General features: G+C 40.6%; 1 long non-coding RNA gene across 1 annotated transcript in view; it reads left to right on the forward strand.

The window, feature by feature from the left end:
- Window positions 1-18,967, forward strand: part of LOC142073493 (uncharacterized) — a 31,197-nt gene that overhangs the window by 3,959 nt on the left and 8,271 nt on the right. The window lies entirely within an intron of this gene.

The following is an 18,967-nucleotide window of genomic DNA, read 5'->3' on the forward strand; positions in this document are numbered from 1 at the left end:
TGGAGTAGGATTGCTGGTGGTTTTAATAACTCTGCATGGGCAACTGCTATTTTTGCCTCCTCAGCTGATATGGAAACCGCAGTGCGGAATTTCCGACAGGCTGTAATGGTGGCTTTGGGGCCGGGTACTAATTTGTACTCATTATATGCTAACCGAAAACAGCATCCAAATGAGCCCTTTGAAAAATATGTGGAAGACAAGTTTGAGTTATATCAACGGTATGGGGGGGCAACAGAATGCTACTCGTGAACATGCTGTGTTCATAGAGGGGGTACTTGACAGGGTATGTGGCCTGTAGAAGGCAGCCCTGAAAACTGACTTTCAGCCTCCAGGTTATGGTGAATTATTAACATGGGCTTCAAACATTAGCAAACACAATCAGAAACAGGGTACAGGAGAAAAGGTGCACAGAATGCAAACCCAAGGACAGAAAGGAAAAGGAAAACTGAACATGAGTTTGGAAGATAGCTTTGTTGCTGCAGTTAAAGCAGCAAATGTAGGAGGGGGTAACTGTGGAATGTTGGGCCATAACAAAAAGGAATGTTATAAGAAAGGGGGTGGAAGAGCTGATCAGTGTATGAAATGTGACCAGACAGGGCATTGGTCCAAGAATTGCCCTAGTAACAAGGGTAAAGACCCTCTTGAGACTACGTCTTGGGACCAATTAATACAAATCCATAACTCCATGAACACATCCTCTGATTAGGGGCTTTCGGCCCCCATTGCAGCGAGCCAGTATGGCTCATCTGCATGTCCGTACCTAAATGCTAGGGTTGGGGGCACGTCGTGTAAAATTCTTATAGCTACGGGAGCTTCAGTATCCATCACTGATATTCCAGGATTACCTTTGACTTCTAAATTTACTACTTTAACAGGGTTGTGGGGAGCAAGTATGAAAGCATATCTGACAAAGCCCCTTTTAATCGAGACAGAAGAATGTTTTTGGGGGTGATTTTATTATGCGCCAAAACAAGCCAAAGGTACAAGTAATGGGAATTGGCATGTTATGAAAATTGGGGTGTCATTTAAATTTGGGTGAGTCACCTTCGTTGCAAATACCATCTCAAAAGTCTAGTGCTAATGTGCCGCTGATCTATTCTTCCCCAGGGGCGTGTGTGTGCGTTGTGCAGTTGCTCCCTGAGCTGCCAGGACCAGTGGGAGTGTGGGCAGCTGATAAACTCGACTGTGGTTTGATGAATGTCCCACCAGTGGTGATTACAGGAAATCCTCCCCCTCCCGCACGTCCCTATCCAATTAAGCCAGAGGCCCTGAGAGAGGCAGAAAGTACAGTCAAAGAGTTGATAAAGAGGGGAGTTGTAAAAGAAATACAGTCAAAATGTAATTCACCTGTCTGGCCTGTTAAGAAGCCAGATGGATCGTGGCGGCTTACCACTGATTATCGAAATAGCACATGCATGCAGACAGGCTCACCCCCCTAGTTGCTGACCCTAGTACAATTCTTTTTACTGTACCTAATGATCACGTAGTGTTTTCAGCCTTGGACATTAGCAATGGCTTTTGGTCTGTTCCTGTGCACCCTGACAGTCAATTCTGGTTTGCATTTACTGATAAAGGGAAGCAATATACCTTTACTCGCCTAAGCCAGGATTTTCATAACTCACCTACTTTGTTTCATAGAGTGTTAGCTGATGTGCTGGCAAAGTTGCCAGACATGGCTTCTTATGTTGTACAGTATGTTGATGATCTTCTTATCTCCTCACCAGATCGCCAAAAGCACATGAAAGACTTAGAAGTGACTCTGCAGTGTTTGGCAGACAGTGGGGAAAAATGTAATGCTAGAAAGGCTCAGATCGCAAAGGAGGAAGTATCATATCTGGGGTGTCTAATATTCAAAGGGTACAAGCGTTTAACTGTTGACCGCATTGAGGCTATTAATGCATGCCCACGACTAATTACAATTATAATAGCTAAACGTACAGAAGTTACACAGAATATGGTGAGCCTTTGGTAGGTTGTTTGTTTCCATTCAACAGCCAAGAATACATGAGCATTGTGTTAAGAATGCTCATTCTAAGTATATTCCAGAGCTACTTTATTTAAAACAGTACTGATCCTCCTTCCTCAAGCCCTAAAGCAATGACTATACAGAACCAGAGCAAAAACCGTGTCTGAAGCCATTGCAAATGAGAGGCACCTCAAAGAATATGCAAGTACAATAGGTCCCCCAGCATAAAACTTTTTGTACCCCTGTAATCTCTTTTTGCTCCCTACTTCAGTTCTCTAGAACTGCATACAACCTCAGTTCGTCTCCCTGGAGAATGCCTGTATGTTCCTCTATCCATTCTAGTTTTACAATCCTGTGTGGATCATTTGATGAGCATGTGCCACCTTATTGGTATATTGGATACATCAGCTCTTTGCCTATGGATTTATTTCCATTTGGACAAGGGATAATGGTGGGAGGTACCAGAATGTAATTTTACTGTCTGAAAGTGCTGCAAGACTCAGACTGAAATCCCACGCCCTCATGCTGGCAAAAGGTTACACCTTTCACTGCTCCACCACTTTGTGTTTTTAGGCACAAAGCCATAAATAGTGGGAAACTTGAAGAAGCCTGCACAGTTTTCCATAATATCACTTTCCCCTCCATATGAGAGCTATTGCATAACTACGCAGGGCTGGTAAACCACACAGAACAAGGGCTGATTATGAAAAATAATTCAGTGGCATAAAAGAAGAGTGGATTCATTTTATCCTGTTCCAAGGCAAAGCAAGTTGAGCCTCTTTTTCAGTACAAATGTTGAGAGCATTGCTAATGGACCTTCACACATGATCTTCCCTGCTGTATTATGGTAGTGTCACTTGGGATTGTCAATGTGAATAGGTTTTTCTTCAGGCTCTTCCTCTTCGATTCCCCTCCCGTAAAGAGCTATGTACATTTCATTCGTTACCTATCTCCACCACATCCTAGGTGAATTTTTTCCCTGGACAAAGTTTGGAATATTATTGTGGACAAATGGTGTCTTTCTAGTCCTCTGCTGGAGCACAACCTCCCCACAAGCTCGCCTGAGCGCATTCTGCTAACAGTGTTAAGAGCATAATCATTAACTTGTTTTCAGATAAAAGCTGTGAAGCAGAAGATGCTTATCTCTGCTTTGCCTCTTATCAGCAGGCGGCTCAGCAGTTACTCCTCACCTCCAGACTACATGCTGAATGGAGGTGTGGGGCCAAGTTGTCCACAAATGCAAACAGCTGTGCCTGGATGTACCAGGCATACCAAAGACCTTGTCTTCTCCAAGCCCGGCCCTCTGGGTGTGCTATTTGCTCTCCCCAACTGTGTCTTCAAGGGAAACTTTCATAGGGGGAGAAACTAAACCATTTCACACCAGAGAGAAGAAGCTTATGGGAAAAGCTGTACACAATAGAATAGAAAATGATAACTTCTCTCTAGGTTATTATTTCCCCCAACCATACTGTAGATTAGAATTTAATATAGAATTATAGCCCTTATACAAAACTCTAGAAGATAGTTTAAAAAAAGCAAGCAGGACTTATAATTCTCTATTAAAAGTACAGGTTTTAGAGTCATTTTTATAGAAGCCTGTAAGTTTCAGCCCATTACAGTCTATGGGACTTTTCTGTAAGGTGTGGGAGGTCTAGTGGCTGGTGTGTGATACAGGGCTAACTAAGGACTCCTCGTTTCACTTCTCTTTCTGCTTCTGACTTGCCTTGTAGCACTGGGCAATTCACATACCAGATTTACCTATCTGTAAAAGGGAGACAACAACACTTACCCATGTCTCGGGGCACTGGGATGTTTAGTATTTGTAAAGCACATGAGGATCCTATTTATGAATAGTCACACTCAACAGTTGTGCACTGCTTTACATTTGCAAAGCACTGTTCTAATATCAGAGGCTTGACACACACACATCAGGGAGATCCAGTGCTTTCATCAGCACAAGAGCAAAGCTGGATTGGTCCGGGAGCTATCAGAAGCCTGCGATGTGTGTGCACGCACAGTCAAAGCCACAGTGGTGTGATGGGATGGATTATATACAACTTTTCCTAAAACATGTTTGAATGTAAATCCTGTGAAAATCTCTCTCTGGATGTTTGGGGTTTTTTGTAGTTACACGTATTATCAACACACGGCTAGAGGAAAAAATGGTTGTAGCCATTCACACAATCACAGTTTGGTTTCTATGGAACGCTGCCTGGGATGGTGTGTTTGTGGGTGTGGGTGCAATCTGAGACAGATGGCTGTAGATATTTGGCAAGATGTGTTTGAGGGTTTTTCTAAACCTTGAGGGTGCATGGAGTTTCCTGCCATTCTTTAAAAATAAGCCAGACAAACAGTGGCCAAGGTATGAAAGAAAGAAATGATAATTTCTTCACTGCTCACTGAATGAGAGATTTCTGCCATCAAAGTCACTCCACTGGAGTAAGACTCCTGAGCTGGGGATCTGGGCAAAACCTTAAACAGGTATTTAACTTTAAGCACATAAGCAGACCTACTACATTCAAAGCAACTGTCCTCTGTGCATTAGTTTTCCTCCCCAAAGTCACACTCCTAAGCTGTTTTCCTTTCCACTGGAATGGCTAGAAACCAGTGGAGGCTCCACCACTGGGACACCTAGTGCTCTGCCCCGCTCAGAAGAATGTGACAATAAACCCACAGTAAGGTAAATTCACCTCCCTGCGTCCCAGTTCCGTATGTCATTCCCACCCAGTGCTTCAAAACGTGGGCCTAGATTTTGTGTACTTTCCCATAGGGGGCGCCAAAGCAGAAACAGGGCTTCACGAAAGAGCCTGTCAGCTACAACACCCCTTCCCCCCACACACATACACCCCGCCTTGCCTTTTGAACAGGCCATTCATTAACTAGCACACGTAGAGCCCAGCCTCCGGCAAGTTACACCAGCCAGTTAAAATCCTGAACACATGATCACACTGAAAAGAAATAGGATGGGGAGCGAGTCCTGGAGCTGGCATAAAACGAGGAAATTCTAGCCTTCATGCACAGTTCTGACTTCTCCTCTGTGGGTTCATAGATAGCAAACTGAGGAGCTACCCCAGTAGTACTAAGTTCAGTCTACGTGCATGTTAATTTGGAAGCGAGATCTTTGTTCTCTGCCATTTGCTTGCTTTATGTTCAGAATAACAATCTAAAAAGGCCTTTAGCAATCTAGAGTGGTAAAGATATACACAAGCACCTTACTGTCAGGGCCTGAAGTAATATATTTATAGAAATATTCACCAAGTCCCAATAAAGAACTGCTGCTCCGTGACTTCTCCTCTTGCATTTTTTCGCTAGGAAAATGCTTTTTCTATGGTCACTGAAAATACTCAAGTTGAAAATATTCTTACAATAAGTTTGTGATCTGCAGTGGAGCCCTGAGCAGCACCGTCTGTAGTTAGTTGAGAGACTCACATCAATCAGAGGCATATTAATTGCTGAATAGAAAACTCTCTCTCCTTCTGTGATAAATAAGAATGTATTGCACAAAGAGCTTAATCAAAGTGGGTGTAATGAGCTACATTTGACTGATGCAGAAATAGGGAAACAAAGCAGGTAAATGACTTCCTCATGGTCACACAGCAAGTCAGTGGGAGATTCCTAAGCCAGGTTTCCCAAACCCTACTCCTCTGTGTAAATACTGGGCAAGCTCCTTCTCTAACCCTTCTCTGTAATATTATGTAAAGCTTTTAAAGCATTATTCCAATGGCACAACACTCCATGCATGGATTTATAGAGGAAACCATCTGCTCCCCTTGGTTTCATTAGCATGGAAAGCATGCCTGCTTTGGGAAGCATAATTGCTGTTCAAGGGAAAGAGTATTTTATAAAATAAATTTGTGATTTTTAATGTTTGTTTTATTGAAGTATTAAATATCCGTGCCCTAATTTGTGGTTTTAAGCTTTGTAAATGGCAAGATCCTCAAGAACTGCCATACATAATGCTTCTTGCCTTTGAGATGTGGAAGTATTTATTGGTGGACATTTTTGCCCCTGATCCTGGCATACTGAAATTAGAATTTGTGCAAAAAATAGGAAAATTATTGACTGTTCCTACAAATAGCTTGCAATTTAAAGTGAGAAAAAGAGCTGACAATAAGTAAGCCAATGTGCCCAGTACATCCTCTCTCTCTCTCTCTCTCTCTCTCTCTCTCTTTCAGTGGGGAAATTACTGTTGTGAAAGTATCCATGTTCTCGCTCACTTCTTACTCATTTCCAACAGCAATGCACACCACATTTTAAAAGGTGCAATTAACCAAACCAAGTGGCCCTCTCCCCAGCTAACGGAAAAAAGGCAGAATGTTGTCCAAGATTAGATTCACATTGAAGTCAGAGGGTTTGCAGGCATGTACCTGAAAGTGGAATTTGGCCCAAAGTATCTAAACTTTCTTACAAATCAAAGAAATCACTAAAGATTCCTTCGGCACTCCTCCAATATAAACAAATAACGAATGAATGAAGTTGCAGGAGCCTGAACTGATTGTCACTGACACATAAATGTTTTATTAATCAATGTACTTTATTGTTCATATAAATAATCTTCTGATGTAATTCTTATTAGACATTAAGTTAATGACACATCTGCATTTCATGAATTACTTGTGATTAATGCAAGTCTTATGGAGCGTAGTTGAATTAAATAATGAGGAGGGGAATGACTGATGTCAGGATCATTTAGAATAACAGTTTGGCATGGGGAGTTAATAGAGTAGCTTTTCCAACAGGAGGAACTGGGCTAAGAGAGGGTCTGATGTATGATCATTCCTCCAAAAATACACACAAGCCCTTTCAAGCGAGTATTTCGTAGCTTCTTGAAAGATTAAGTTTTGAATGATTCATACTGGAGTCCCCAATGTCAATGTCTGGATCCGTTCAGACCTGACAGAATAGACACTGAAACTCTAGCTTCTGCTATTGGTTCTAGCAAACGGTATCTCGGTGGTGAAGATTATGGCAATGGTGACGAGTGGCGACACAAAAGAGAATGTATTACAGTAGATCCTGCACGTTCTTACTCTTGACTTCTCCTGACCTAGATGCCCTAGCATTGATTCTCCTGCCCATGGCGAAGAGCACAGTTCAGCCTGCTCCAGGCATGAAAACATACAGGATGGAAGCTTTGAGTTGTTGTCATGAGTGTTCTTTTCGGTTTTAGAAGAAAGTAATGAAATGAAGCAGACAGCATCTATTTCGGAATGCTGGTCTTCAGTTCTTTCTTGACATGTTTGCATGTACCCAAATTAAGAACATGTGCTGTAAATAAATCAGGGAACAAAAAGAAAACATGAGTTGATTTCTATCAACATAGTTCAAAAAGTATCAATTCAGGAACAAAACTCTATATTTGTTAACATCAAAATCAGATACCACGGGAACAAGGCCCAACCTGTGAATGATGCATATGCAGATGGTCAAGCACTTTAATTTCTCCCCGTGGAAGACGTGTGATTTTTTGCTTCATTAGAATAGTAAAGAACAGTTGTAATGTCAGATGTGACAATTTCTTTAGCTCAGTGGCACTTGTAAGTTAACTCTCGGAAGAAATTTAGGCATAGTCAGTATTCTTAGAAAGACCATGAGAGAAATATCACCCGAGAGCCAGAAGTGTTCTAACTAAACATGTGCTTCAGAAGCTGACCATTTGTTTGAAGGCATATGTAACATTTGTTTAAATTCCCATGCTATTGAGATGATTAACAAATAGTTGATTTGTCTGGTTTTCTCATTTTCTTCTAGTAGACAAAACCGGATACAATAAATCCTCCAAGTGTATATTGAACTACAGTTCACGGAGGTCTGTTGGATCCTGAAATTCATCATGAAGGTGATTTTGGTAAGATCAGATAAGCAGGAATTGTATCACACAATGGGGAGATCCAGGTTTAAGACGATGGCTTATTGTTCACCCATTTTGAAAACTACTCCACATAGTATTCTTAAACTTTCAAAATCCAAATGTCGAGGTTCTGAAAAGTCAGCAGTCTAATCCCTCTTCCAAAATGTAAGAATATATTCCTATGACAGATAAAGAAACATGTAACTTGTCATGCAAACCCTGAGACACCGCACAAACATATAAAGAAAAAAAATATAAACACTTTTTTCCCCTTTGCTTAAAGTTCATCTCATGAGAGGTATATTATTTGGAAACACAGCACGCGTAAAATCTTTTTCCTTGTGCTGTTTCATTTTCTTACAAAATTAAGTAATTTGATTGAAAAAATTAAAAATACTGAAATCCATGGTGTTTTCCCATTCCTCTGTTGGGTTACTGGCTTAGTAATATAATAAAAGTTGCCTATTATTATTATTTCATTTAAAAAAAATCCATCTAAATTCCAGCTGGTCTGTGTGATCCATTCTGCTACAGGCAAAACAGCAGTGTTTACTCATTCCTGTATTTGAATTTGCTTGTAAACCTGCACCTGCTTGAATTCTATCCACCAAAATACCAAGTGCTTTCCATGAAATGTTTGTTTTTCTTTTGAATTCTCTGCATGAGCTGTCCATAAAAAAAAAAAAATCTAGTGCTATTAATCAGAAGCTGGATTCGGATTTCTGTACTATGAGCTGATTTTCTGGGCATCAATATTTGCAGAAAACATGCCAGCTTTGGATGGGGTGGTGCTCTTTAAGCCACAGAAACCTTTCATCAAAAAACATCACAAGAAAACAGACTTGCAAATGACATAGACAGTTTACTTTTCATTTAATAAGGCTCATAGCTGGAATGTATGTATTATCTTCAGGCATTTAGAATGTACTGAAAATATTCTAAAACAGTTATGTCAGTCTGAAATTCCTCCAGTTTTTTGAGATGTTCTGGTCAGATTTTTACAGTTATAGGCCAAAATTTTCAGGAGTAATTAGTGAAAAGGAGTCCAGTTCTTAGAAAGTGTTGTGCACACATTCTCTGAAAATCAGATCCCTTTAAGGTTTCTCAAGTTGGACACTCAAAAATTGAGGTATCCAAAACCATTAGTCACTTATGAAAAGCTGAGCCACATAGTTTATCGTAATTGTTATAGTATGACGCGGGGAAATAAAAAGTACCTAGCCACCCACTCTAGTTACCCGAAATCTGGGTGGGAGTTCAAAAAGCATAAACAAACTTTAGAACAAAATCTACTCAAAATTATAAAGAGTTTTCACAACAAATTTTGAAAATTCCGAAGTAATTTATCCCACAGATGTTGAAAGGGAACAAGTTTTTGTTTATTTGAAGATTTTATCAAATTTTTGGTTTCAGAAATAGTTGGACTTTTAGTTTTAGCCCCTCTCTCTCCTTTTTACTCTTCTTTTTTCCATTTTGCCACTGAAAAAGGGAGAAGAAGAAGAGGGAAAAAAGAATATGAAAAAGATTTGGTTTAGGGTTTTGCAACTAAATATTTTTTAAAAATACAAAAAAAAAACTATACTGTACTATGAAGTTTACTATATTAAAGGGCATTTTAGGATGAAAAAAAATTCATTCAAAAAATTTCAGCCACTTCCATTACCTAAACCTTATAGATTTAGATAAGTATACAGAAGAGTAAGTTTCATAGACACTTGGGAAAGGAGAAAATAGCCCCAACTTCCCAGAATCCTCTGCTCCTTCATTAGTAAAAAACCTTGCACATCACGGATACCTCATGTCATTCTCCTTTCTCCTTAAAGTGAAGGTGGAATATTCTCATTATAAAATTGAATTTAGTATGCTCTTTTGCCTTTCTCACCTGCACTCTGCCCACTAATCCCTCCCCACTAGAATTTTATTCCAAATTTTAATAACATCTTAGCATTATCAATGAACTTCTCTTTGTTTTTAAAACTTTTGAAAAATGTTTTGTTCTTCCCCCCCAAATTATACTGGTGCAATGCTTCGGAACATAAGAATTGTCAGATTAAATCAGACCTGAGATCCATCTAACCCAGTATCCTGTTTCTGACAGCAGCCAGTATTAGATGCTTCAGAGGAAGATGCGCTAGGGAGATGTGGGATAATCTGCCCTCCACATTCGGTCTCATCCTGATCTCTAATACTCAGGGGTTGGTTTAAACCTTGAAGCATGAGATTTACTATCCCTTTTCACATTTTTATCATTAATTATGCTAACTCTGGTTATCCATATAAATGTCCAACCCCAGTAGAGCAATATTCAATGCCTGAAAGGTGACAGGTATGATGTCTAATAACTGTCTGGGTTAGAAATAGGATAAGCATTGCTACCAGCCCTGGAACTTCATGAGATATGGGACTTTGACATCATGATGACAGGTTTCAGAGTTGTAGCCATGTTAGTCTGTATCAGCAAAAACAATGAGGAGTCCTTGTGGCACCTTAGAGACTAACAAATTTATTTGGGCATGCACGAAAGCTTATGCCCAAATAAATTTGTTAGTCTCTCAAGTGCCACAAGGACTCCTTGTTGTTTTTACATCATGATGTTACTGACAATAGCAGTGATATTTTGGGTAATATTTAGATGTTTCAGAAAGTTTCACGGAGCATCCAAACGAGCATTGCCCCCAAAGGATAGCTGTGTATATCTGCCACAATTTTACACTTTAGGGATAACTGTACCAACCAGCAGGGCTACAAGAAAAGAAGATTTTCTTTTTTTATTAACTCATTTGCTCATTCCTAATCTAGAACCTGATTCAGAAAGCCCTTCCTCATGCATGCAGACAACAGGCCAGATTCTGCCCATAGTTACACTGGTGACTTCAACAGGGCTGCTCCTGTGAGGAAGACTTTTCAAGACTCATAATTCTAATAATAAGCATCTTCACACTGAGAAATTAATTTCAGAGCAGGATTGATGACATTCACTTCCAAACCGAGTAGAGAGTTTAGCAATATTTTGTAACGAATATTTGAAGTTAGCTCTGCGTTCAGACCAAAAGTTAATTCTTACGAGAAATGACGGACAGTGGGCCCCCTTTCCCACTGCTGAAATGGAGCACACCTTGTTAGATTATCAGACGGCAGGTCTGGTTGCTGGGAAGAAGTTGAAGAACTCAGCTCCTGCATTACAGTCAAAGCCATTTGTTTTGTTAACTATCTGTGAATGTTACAAAGTGATAATCTAGCTGAGGATACATAGATTCACAGGCCTCTTGAATAAACACTGTACTTCCCTATCTTGAACTTCTAAAGGCACAGTTCAAAAGAAATAGCCAAGTTCATTTTCATATGCTGAAGCAGTCAGTAATTAACAACCCTTATTAAAACAGACAGGGCTTTGTTTCTAACCTAGCTGCTTACTTGGCAGAATATATTCAGGCACCTAGCTGGTTGGGCTGATATGTTTGAGCACAATACTAAAACTGAAGCTCTACAACACACTACAGCCTCAAAATCAGGCCATGTGTAACGTGAAAGCAATACATTCACTTTGTGCTGGCCATCTGTTCAGGTGCAAATTTTACCCCAGATGAATATTTTCCAAGGGATCATACAGAGAAAAAAGGATCTCTTGGCCATCCAAGCACCTAGATACTGCTGAATTGCCGCAACATAGTATGCTACTGTTACACTCAGTGTTCAGTTTGGAGCTATTGGACCCTTCTAAACATTGGGTCATTTTATACAATACCATCGTTCATTACCAAGGCCATGTCTACACTTGCGAGCTTCCAGAGGCACAGCTGTACCGATGCAGCTGCGCCACTGTAAGATCACCCATGTAGCCACTCAATGCCGACAGGAGAGAGTTCTCCCGTCGACAACATAAAACCACCTCAATACGCGGTGTAGTTATGTGGGCGGGCAAAGCTCTCCCGCCAACATAGCGCTAGGCGCACTACCATTTATACCGGCAAAACTTATGTCAGTGAGAGGGTGGGGAGTGTTTCTCACACCTCTGAGTAACGTAAGTTTTGCCAACGTAAGTGGTAGTGTAGAGATGGCCTAAGTCAGAGCCTTAAGGGATTTTTTCCCTATTATTAATTTTTTAAAAACAAATAGCATTATGCTACCAAACTCTCAGCAAACAATGCTGGCATAGAGCCTTTCACAGGCAAAGTTCAACCTCTTGACTGTCCTTCCCTAATCTTGTAACTGGTGGTCTCCTGGTGTTGGAACGTTTGCCAAATTAAAATCTTTTTTCTACAGGCAAGTTTTCTCTGCTGTGTTTGGCGTGGTGTGCATGCACTATACACTCCCAAAACATTCCTTTAAGAGTCTGTCGCAATGCCCGTTGAAGTCCCTGGGAAAACTGATCAGGGCTAAGTCCCTGTCTCCAAAGGTGCACATGTAGGCACATCTCTTCCAGTCAATGCAGATGTCGTGTAATGCAGGCCCAGTACAAATGGGCACGCTTCCTAGTTACAGAGAGGGTGACCTCAGCAAGTTTCATTTGGTGTTTCTCCAAACTAATATCTGAATAATCATTACTAAGGCAAAAAGAAAAGGAGTACTTGTGGCACCTTCGAGACTAACCAATTTATTTGAGCATGAGCTTTCGTGAGCTACAGCTCACTTCATCGGATGCATGTCTTCTACACTTTCCACAGTATGCATCCAATGAAGTGAGCTGTAGCTCACGAAAGCTCATGCTCAAATAAATTGGTTAGTCTCTAAGGTGCCACAAGTCCTCCTTTTCTTTTTGCGAATACAGACTCACACGGCTGTTACTCTGAAACCTGTCATTACTAAGGCAGAACTCTGAAGTAAGGAAATTCCCATTTCCCAGCAGAGATTGTACATTATTTATTATTCTTATCTACCAGAAGCGCTGAACTTCTGAAATGTGACTGTATCTGTTTTACACTTGAAGAATCCCTGTTTGTTTCATTTATGGCATTTTTATGGATGCTTTTGACCAAGAGTAGTCTATGAATAAAATTAGAGAGGACCATTTTTTTTCATCTTTTGCGGTTGAGATGGTTAAACTTTGTTCACATTTATGTAGGCACATCTATGCATCCGATGAAGTGAGCTGTAGCTCACGAAAGCTTATGCTCAAATAAATTGGTTAGTCTCTAAGGTGCCACAAGTACTCCTTTTCTTTTTGCACATTTATCCAGACATTAAAGTCCACCTCCCTCCTAACTTTTACCTCCATTCCAGTTTCATGCATTTCCTTAGTGTACACTGGAATCAAATTGATATTTTGGTTTTCTGCATAGTGAGACTTGTTAAACACCCTTCCAAGGAGTTGCGCTCTAGGCACTAAGGTTCATTTCTGCTCTCCAAAAAGAATGCAGTCGCAGGAATGTTTTAAACTAAGGATCAGAAAGGTTGTACTTTACTAAGGGGACCAGACATCCTGATAATACTGGTATTGACCCGATATTAGGGGCTTTGTTTTATGTACGCAACTATAGCCCTCCCAACACCCCCCCAAAAAGTGTCCTGATTTTTCACACTTGCTATCTGGTCACCCTATACTTTACTCCAATTGCCTCCAAAGGCATTTAGACTTCTCAACACGTTCACTGCTGTGCTGATGACAAGTTAGTCCTGCCTATCTATAGGAATGTGGCCTAAGAAGCCAAAGCATAGCTAAGCATGCACAGCATTAGCAAGAGTATCACACTCAAACAAGCCTCTTTGGACACACCCACTCTCTGCCTCCCTTTTTCCCTGAACACTTGCAAATAAGGAAGTGAGCCTTTGAGGGGCTGGAGACTTACTACAACTCAGTGCTGATGACCATCCCTAATGCTTAATCTTGTGTGTGTCCACATGTAGCCTCTGTTTGCATTTATGATGGAGTGCAGCAATCTGATAAGGACTAACTGCATTAAGGCCTGTATCATGCTTTTCTTAGATATAATGGAAAGTCTAATTTGTAACTTTATCAACTGTGGTGTCATCTCCTGGAACAAGATGTGTCACTGAGGGCTTATCAAGAGCCGCACCAGTTTAAATCAATGTACTCTGAATTCTAAACATCAAAAATGTTCTTCACAGCATCACATCCTGAGGAGCATTTTCTTTCCTGAACAATTATCATGACTAGGAACCCAATCTTGCATTTTTGTGCACTTCAGTTTGAACCTTGGATGCCCTAAAAACGGCAAGATTAAGCCTTGCTCTAGACCTCATAGAATTCAGTTTTACACAAAGAGGCATTGAAAGATACTTGTATATAAGTGCCCCTTCTGCAATTCTTTTCACACATATAGTCTTACTGAATTTACCAGTTTGACTATTTAGTCAATGGGAATATTTATGTAAAGGTAGCAGGACTGGAGTACCTGTTTTTGTGGCAATAATCTTCAGCCTTTATTACACCTCCATATCCTGGGTCAGATGCAGAGCCAATCATCATTTCCTGTGTCCATGGTGACACTGATATTTGCAACTCCACATGAAAAAGTTGCTTTCAAACTGACAGTATTTTATTAATCTGGTGGAAATGGAACTGGGTAGAGATTAAAATAGAAGACTCATCAGGGAAAGCAAAGACAAATCAAGTGAGTGTATGCAATGAATTCATCAGAGGAAGTAGATATGCTGACCCAAACAAGGGGAGGTTATGTCACATAACAGGCTATTGAAGGATATCAGAGGAATTGTAATAGGAATCATCCAGAAAGAATCCTTAAGTTGGTGTGGAACTTAAAAGAGATCAAAATTCCTTGACAGAAGAGGTGGGTTCTGATCTGAAGTATTGGCATTTCTTGAAAAACAGAGGAAAAGTTACCTTAAGGAGAGCATTCACCGGAAAGGAGCTTACAGGTGATTACTGATGGATCAGGTGCTAGTGTCTGAATGACAGAAGGAGCTGGAAGGAGGGAAAGCACTTGTGATAGACTAAGTGAGATGTCTTATGGCCCCTGCTCAAAGAAGTGTAGGAGCATGGAAATGGAAAAGTCTGACCCAGTACTGCTGATAGCAGGCAAAGGAAGCTGAGGAAGAGTCTGGGGAGCAAAGGAGTAGCACTAATAATTCCTCATCAAAGGAATAGTTCATTCTGACATTCTGCAAGCAATGGAAGAGCTATGACATGGACACTGTGCAGGAGACACCAGCCAGCAGGCAAGGAAGATGTCTCTGATACAGTACGTGGAGGCAGGAAAAAGTGGGGCTAACCGGGCTTTTAAAAACATTATTTAAAAAATAAATCAAAACAAGCCTATCTTGTAATAAATGTGAATACACTTTTTAAAATCTCTTCTCAAATCCCTCCAGAAAGAAGTAGAGCAGGGGAATGGCTCATTTTTACTGGTCGGCTAGGGGTGCAGTGCTTGCATGCTTCTCAAATATTTGGTGAAGGTGATATGAGTTGAAGCTCAGATTGTGCCTTGATTAGGTCCTTTTGCACAGCCAACATGGTATGGTGCACAGAAACATTAAACCAGCCCCAGTGGGGCTGAAGAGCATCCCACCATCATGAGGTGAATTCTTGGCTTCCCCACCACCAACACAAGGGGCATGCGAGAGCCAGCTGGTAGGGGAAGGGCCATGGAAGGGATGATGCTGTTTGGCCTGCAGAACAGTCCCTAGAGGATCATTCTAGCCAGCACAAATTTGAGCAGCCCTGTGGCTGCTCTAACTGGTTCTAGAGGATGGTTTGCCCCCACTCTCAGCCCTCAGCTGATCAGGGGAGGCATAAAAGGTAGCTTAGAGCCATCTCAGCTACCCCTCACCACTCGTCTGCCTTGAAAAACAACAATTACTTTATTAAGAACTAAATTCAACAACATAATCAAGTTAGAGACAGCATCTGGCTTATTCCACAACTCCACCCACACAAAGTTCAGCAGGCTATGGAGTTACACAATACACTCAGCCAATGAAAAATAACTTAGAATCATCAGAACAGACCCTAAGGGCACATCACTGTTACCTAACAACTTCAGAGAGGGTGTCAGTAACATCACACTCTGCTTATTTGTAGTTATGGAGCTCGACAGGCACAGCAGAGGGAAAGGATGGCATGCAAACCCTCCCGCCCCCTGTGCACGCACACACCCACACCCACACCCAGGCCAAATTACGGTATTTAATTTGTCATGCACCCAGCCAGGGGCACTTAAAAATCCCTCAGTAAATAAACAAGATAAACAAAAAGTCTCGCAAAATAATTGAGTGTCTTGGGTTTGTTATGAGATTGATTAAAATTGACTCATGTTACATCCTTTGTTTAGGACAAAAGATGGAATTTAAAAGGAATAAGAGGGCAATGAGTATAAATATGACATTTCTATCTAAGGCAGGCTGTATGTTGGGGGCATTCAACTTTGACAATGTCACTTTAAGATTCAAGGAATAAGCTGTGAAAGAAGCTGGACTTTTTTTTCCCTAAATTCGCTTACTTATTCTGCTCTTGTGTCTTTGCATTATAACCACATTCTTTCTGCGTATCTTTAGGCACATCTCATCATTATGCATGTGTTACCAGCTCTGAGGCATTTAAAGTGATCTTTTTCAGTCTGAAACAGGATAGAGCATGCATACTTTCCCATACAATCTGGCCCTTCCATAGGCCTGCTGGCAATTGATTTTCATTGTTCATAAATCCAAGTCTTGTTTACACTGGAATACAGGAAAAGCTAAAGGAGACTGCAAGTGTGTAAGCCATGGTGGGTTCTTTTTTTTTTTTTTTTGGCTTTTGCTGTGAAGTGATAAATGATTCTAGGTCCCCTGTGGGTTAGAGGGCACCAAACTTCAAATAACTACAACATCCGATAACAAAGTTTTTCTCCATCATTTGCAATCAAAACACCAAGAACACAGCCCTCTGGACCCCTCATCCTTCATGTTCAATTGTAAATCCTGATTAAATAGCTTGCAGGTGTCAGGATTAGAGTATATTCATTGGGAGCCTAAACACAGCACCAGCTGGGTTCCTCATTTGCCAGTTGTAGTTGCTTCTTTGTTTTGAAACTGTTGACAGTACAACTAAAAATATTCCTTTGGGTAGAGACGGAGTTAAATAACAAGCAGGATGAGTAAGAGAACAGCTGTAGATATTTTTCTGTGTTTAACATACCTGCCTTGTTGATTTATTGTAAGTCCCCTATATAATGTACATTCTGTGTAATCCAAAACATTTAACCTTTGGAGCTGGGGCTGTGATAAAGCTATCAGACACGGGAAAGGGTCTTGACAGGCCTTGTATTACCAACATTTTTCTCAAAGGAAAATTGAAATATAATTTTACCCCACTTTCAGTATACACACTCAACACGCAATATTATGTTATATCTGATGCTACTAGCCTGACAATATGCCAGGCAGCTACATAGCAGCATGGAGAAGTAATTTTGCCAATCCTCAAAATTTTACTCCTGTGAGGAGTCCTATTGACTTTAGGGTGACTGGTGGCATGAATAAGGATTTTGGCAAAGAATACAGTGACTATCTTTGCTTTGTGCTCTTTACGCAAACAAGCACATTATCAAGCTGTCAAAACTAACCCTATTAATCATCAGTTTAACTTTAAAATTCCATCTTACCGATGAGTCATCACTGAAACAATGTCCCACCGTGGTACTGGGGCACTGTTCGGTTGGTACTGCTATCCTGAGATACAATACCAAGGTCCTGACCACTTGCAGTCAAAAATCATGTCACTTTCTTCTATTTGGTTAAAGCCAGGGTATTATCAAGGTTGCAATTTGGAATTACAGTATCGCTACCTCAAATTTCCTGTAGTTTTCAAACAGTTTTTTATCTTCCCTTCCCATCCTAAACCCTTATGTAGAATAGTTACTGTGTTGTAACCAAGACATTCCTTAATTTCAGTGGTTGCCAAAGCGACTCATACTGAATACACGTAAGAAGGAAGGCATTATGTATACAAAATACATTACTATTCTTGCTGTAAAAATGGGGGGTGAGGGGGAGAAGTGGAAAAAAGAAAACTGTTGTGGTTTATTTAATTACATTGCACTCAAGCAGAACAGTATTTTGTGGGTTTCAGATAAGCAGTTCACAATAAACTTAAACAAGATATTGGACATTTTACACATTTGTATTTATGCATGGAAAGGATCCTGTAAAGTAGACATGGGCTAAATAGTACTAAAGCAATTTTCACAGTAATGAGGCACTCACTTGCTCATGACTAATTGGACTTGCTTTTCCCAACATCAATTCTCCTGCAGAAGTCAAAGCAAACTTCAGGGATTTATTTTTAATTGGAAGTTTTTTAACAGGCTAAACTTGCATTGTGCTCTGATATATTCTTCCAGATAAATAACGCAATAAAATAAAGTCAGAACATAAGAGGGTAGAATGGTAGAGAGAGTTAATGCCAGGGTTTAAAATAACATGGATTTTACCCTGTTCACATGTCTGACTGGCAGAGCAAGGAATCAATTTACAGCGAGGGCCAAAGATCACAGATTTTAGGGGAGCATGGGGAATGATTCCCCCAATTGGTGCAGTAGAGTGTGCAGATGAAAGAGCAAACGGTTGTTGTTTTTCTTTAATGGTAACACTGTATTCTGAAATTACACACAGCAGCAGAAAGAACCAGCATAGATTTCAGAGATATTGCAGGTTTGTGTGTTGAAACACATTTTGTAAGGCCCTGGATAACATGCTAGCCTTTCACCTCCAGAGGCCTGGGTTGAAATTTAAATAAGGTAACAAGTGAAAGTGCATTTGGTAGTTCCCTCCTAACCCTTACTGGTCATTAGTCCGCATCACAGAATTACATTCCAGTGTGTCAAACTCCAGGCCAAATTCTGCTCTCATTTACACGACTTTAAACCTTGAGTAACTCAGCCAAAGTCAGGGGAGATGCTCTGGATTTATACAGATTTTAACAAGAGCAGATTTTGGCCTTCCATCTCCACTTATAACAACCACTTTTGCTCTTTAAGTTACACTGGTATAGAACTAAAGTACAGCATGTAAGCGCGGAATCAGGTTTCCCCATCTATACTCAATGTCCAGGACTGGAATCGCAGGGGTGACGCAGGCAGGATTGTGAAATACTTACTCAGATCCTGCTTCAAAGATGCCTAGTTCTGTGCTCTCTGATTCACAGACAAACAATTCTAAGACAACCAGACTATAATTCTGCCACGTCAGCTGAG

The sequence above is a fragment of the Caretta caretta genome, chromosome 10 (assembly GCF_965140235.1).
Source record: "Caretta caretta isolate rCarCar2 chromosome 10, rCarCar1.hap1, whole genome shotgun sequence".
In the NCBI taxonomy this organism is placed as follows: domain Eukaryota; kingdom Metazoa; phylum Chordata; order Testudines; family Cheloniidae; genus Caretta; species Caretta caretta.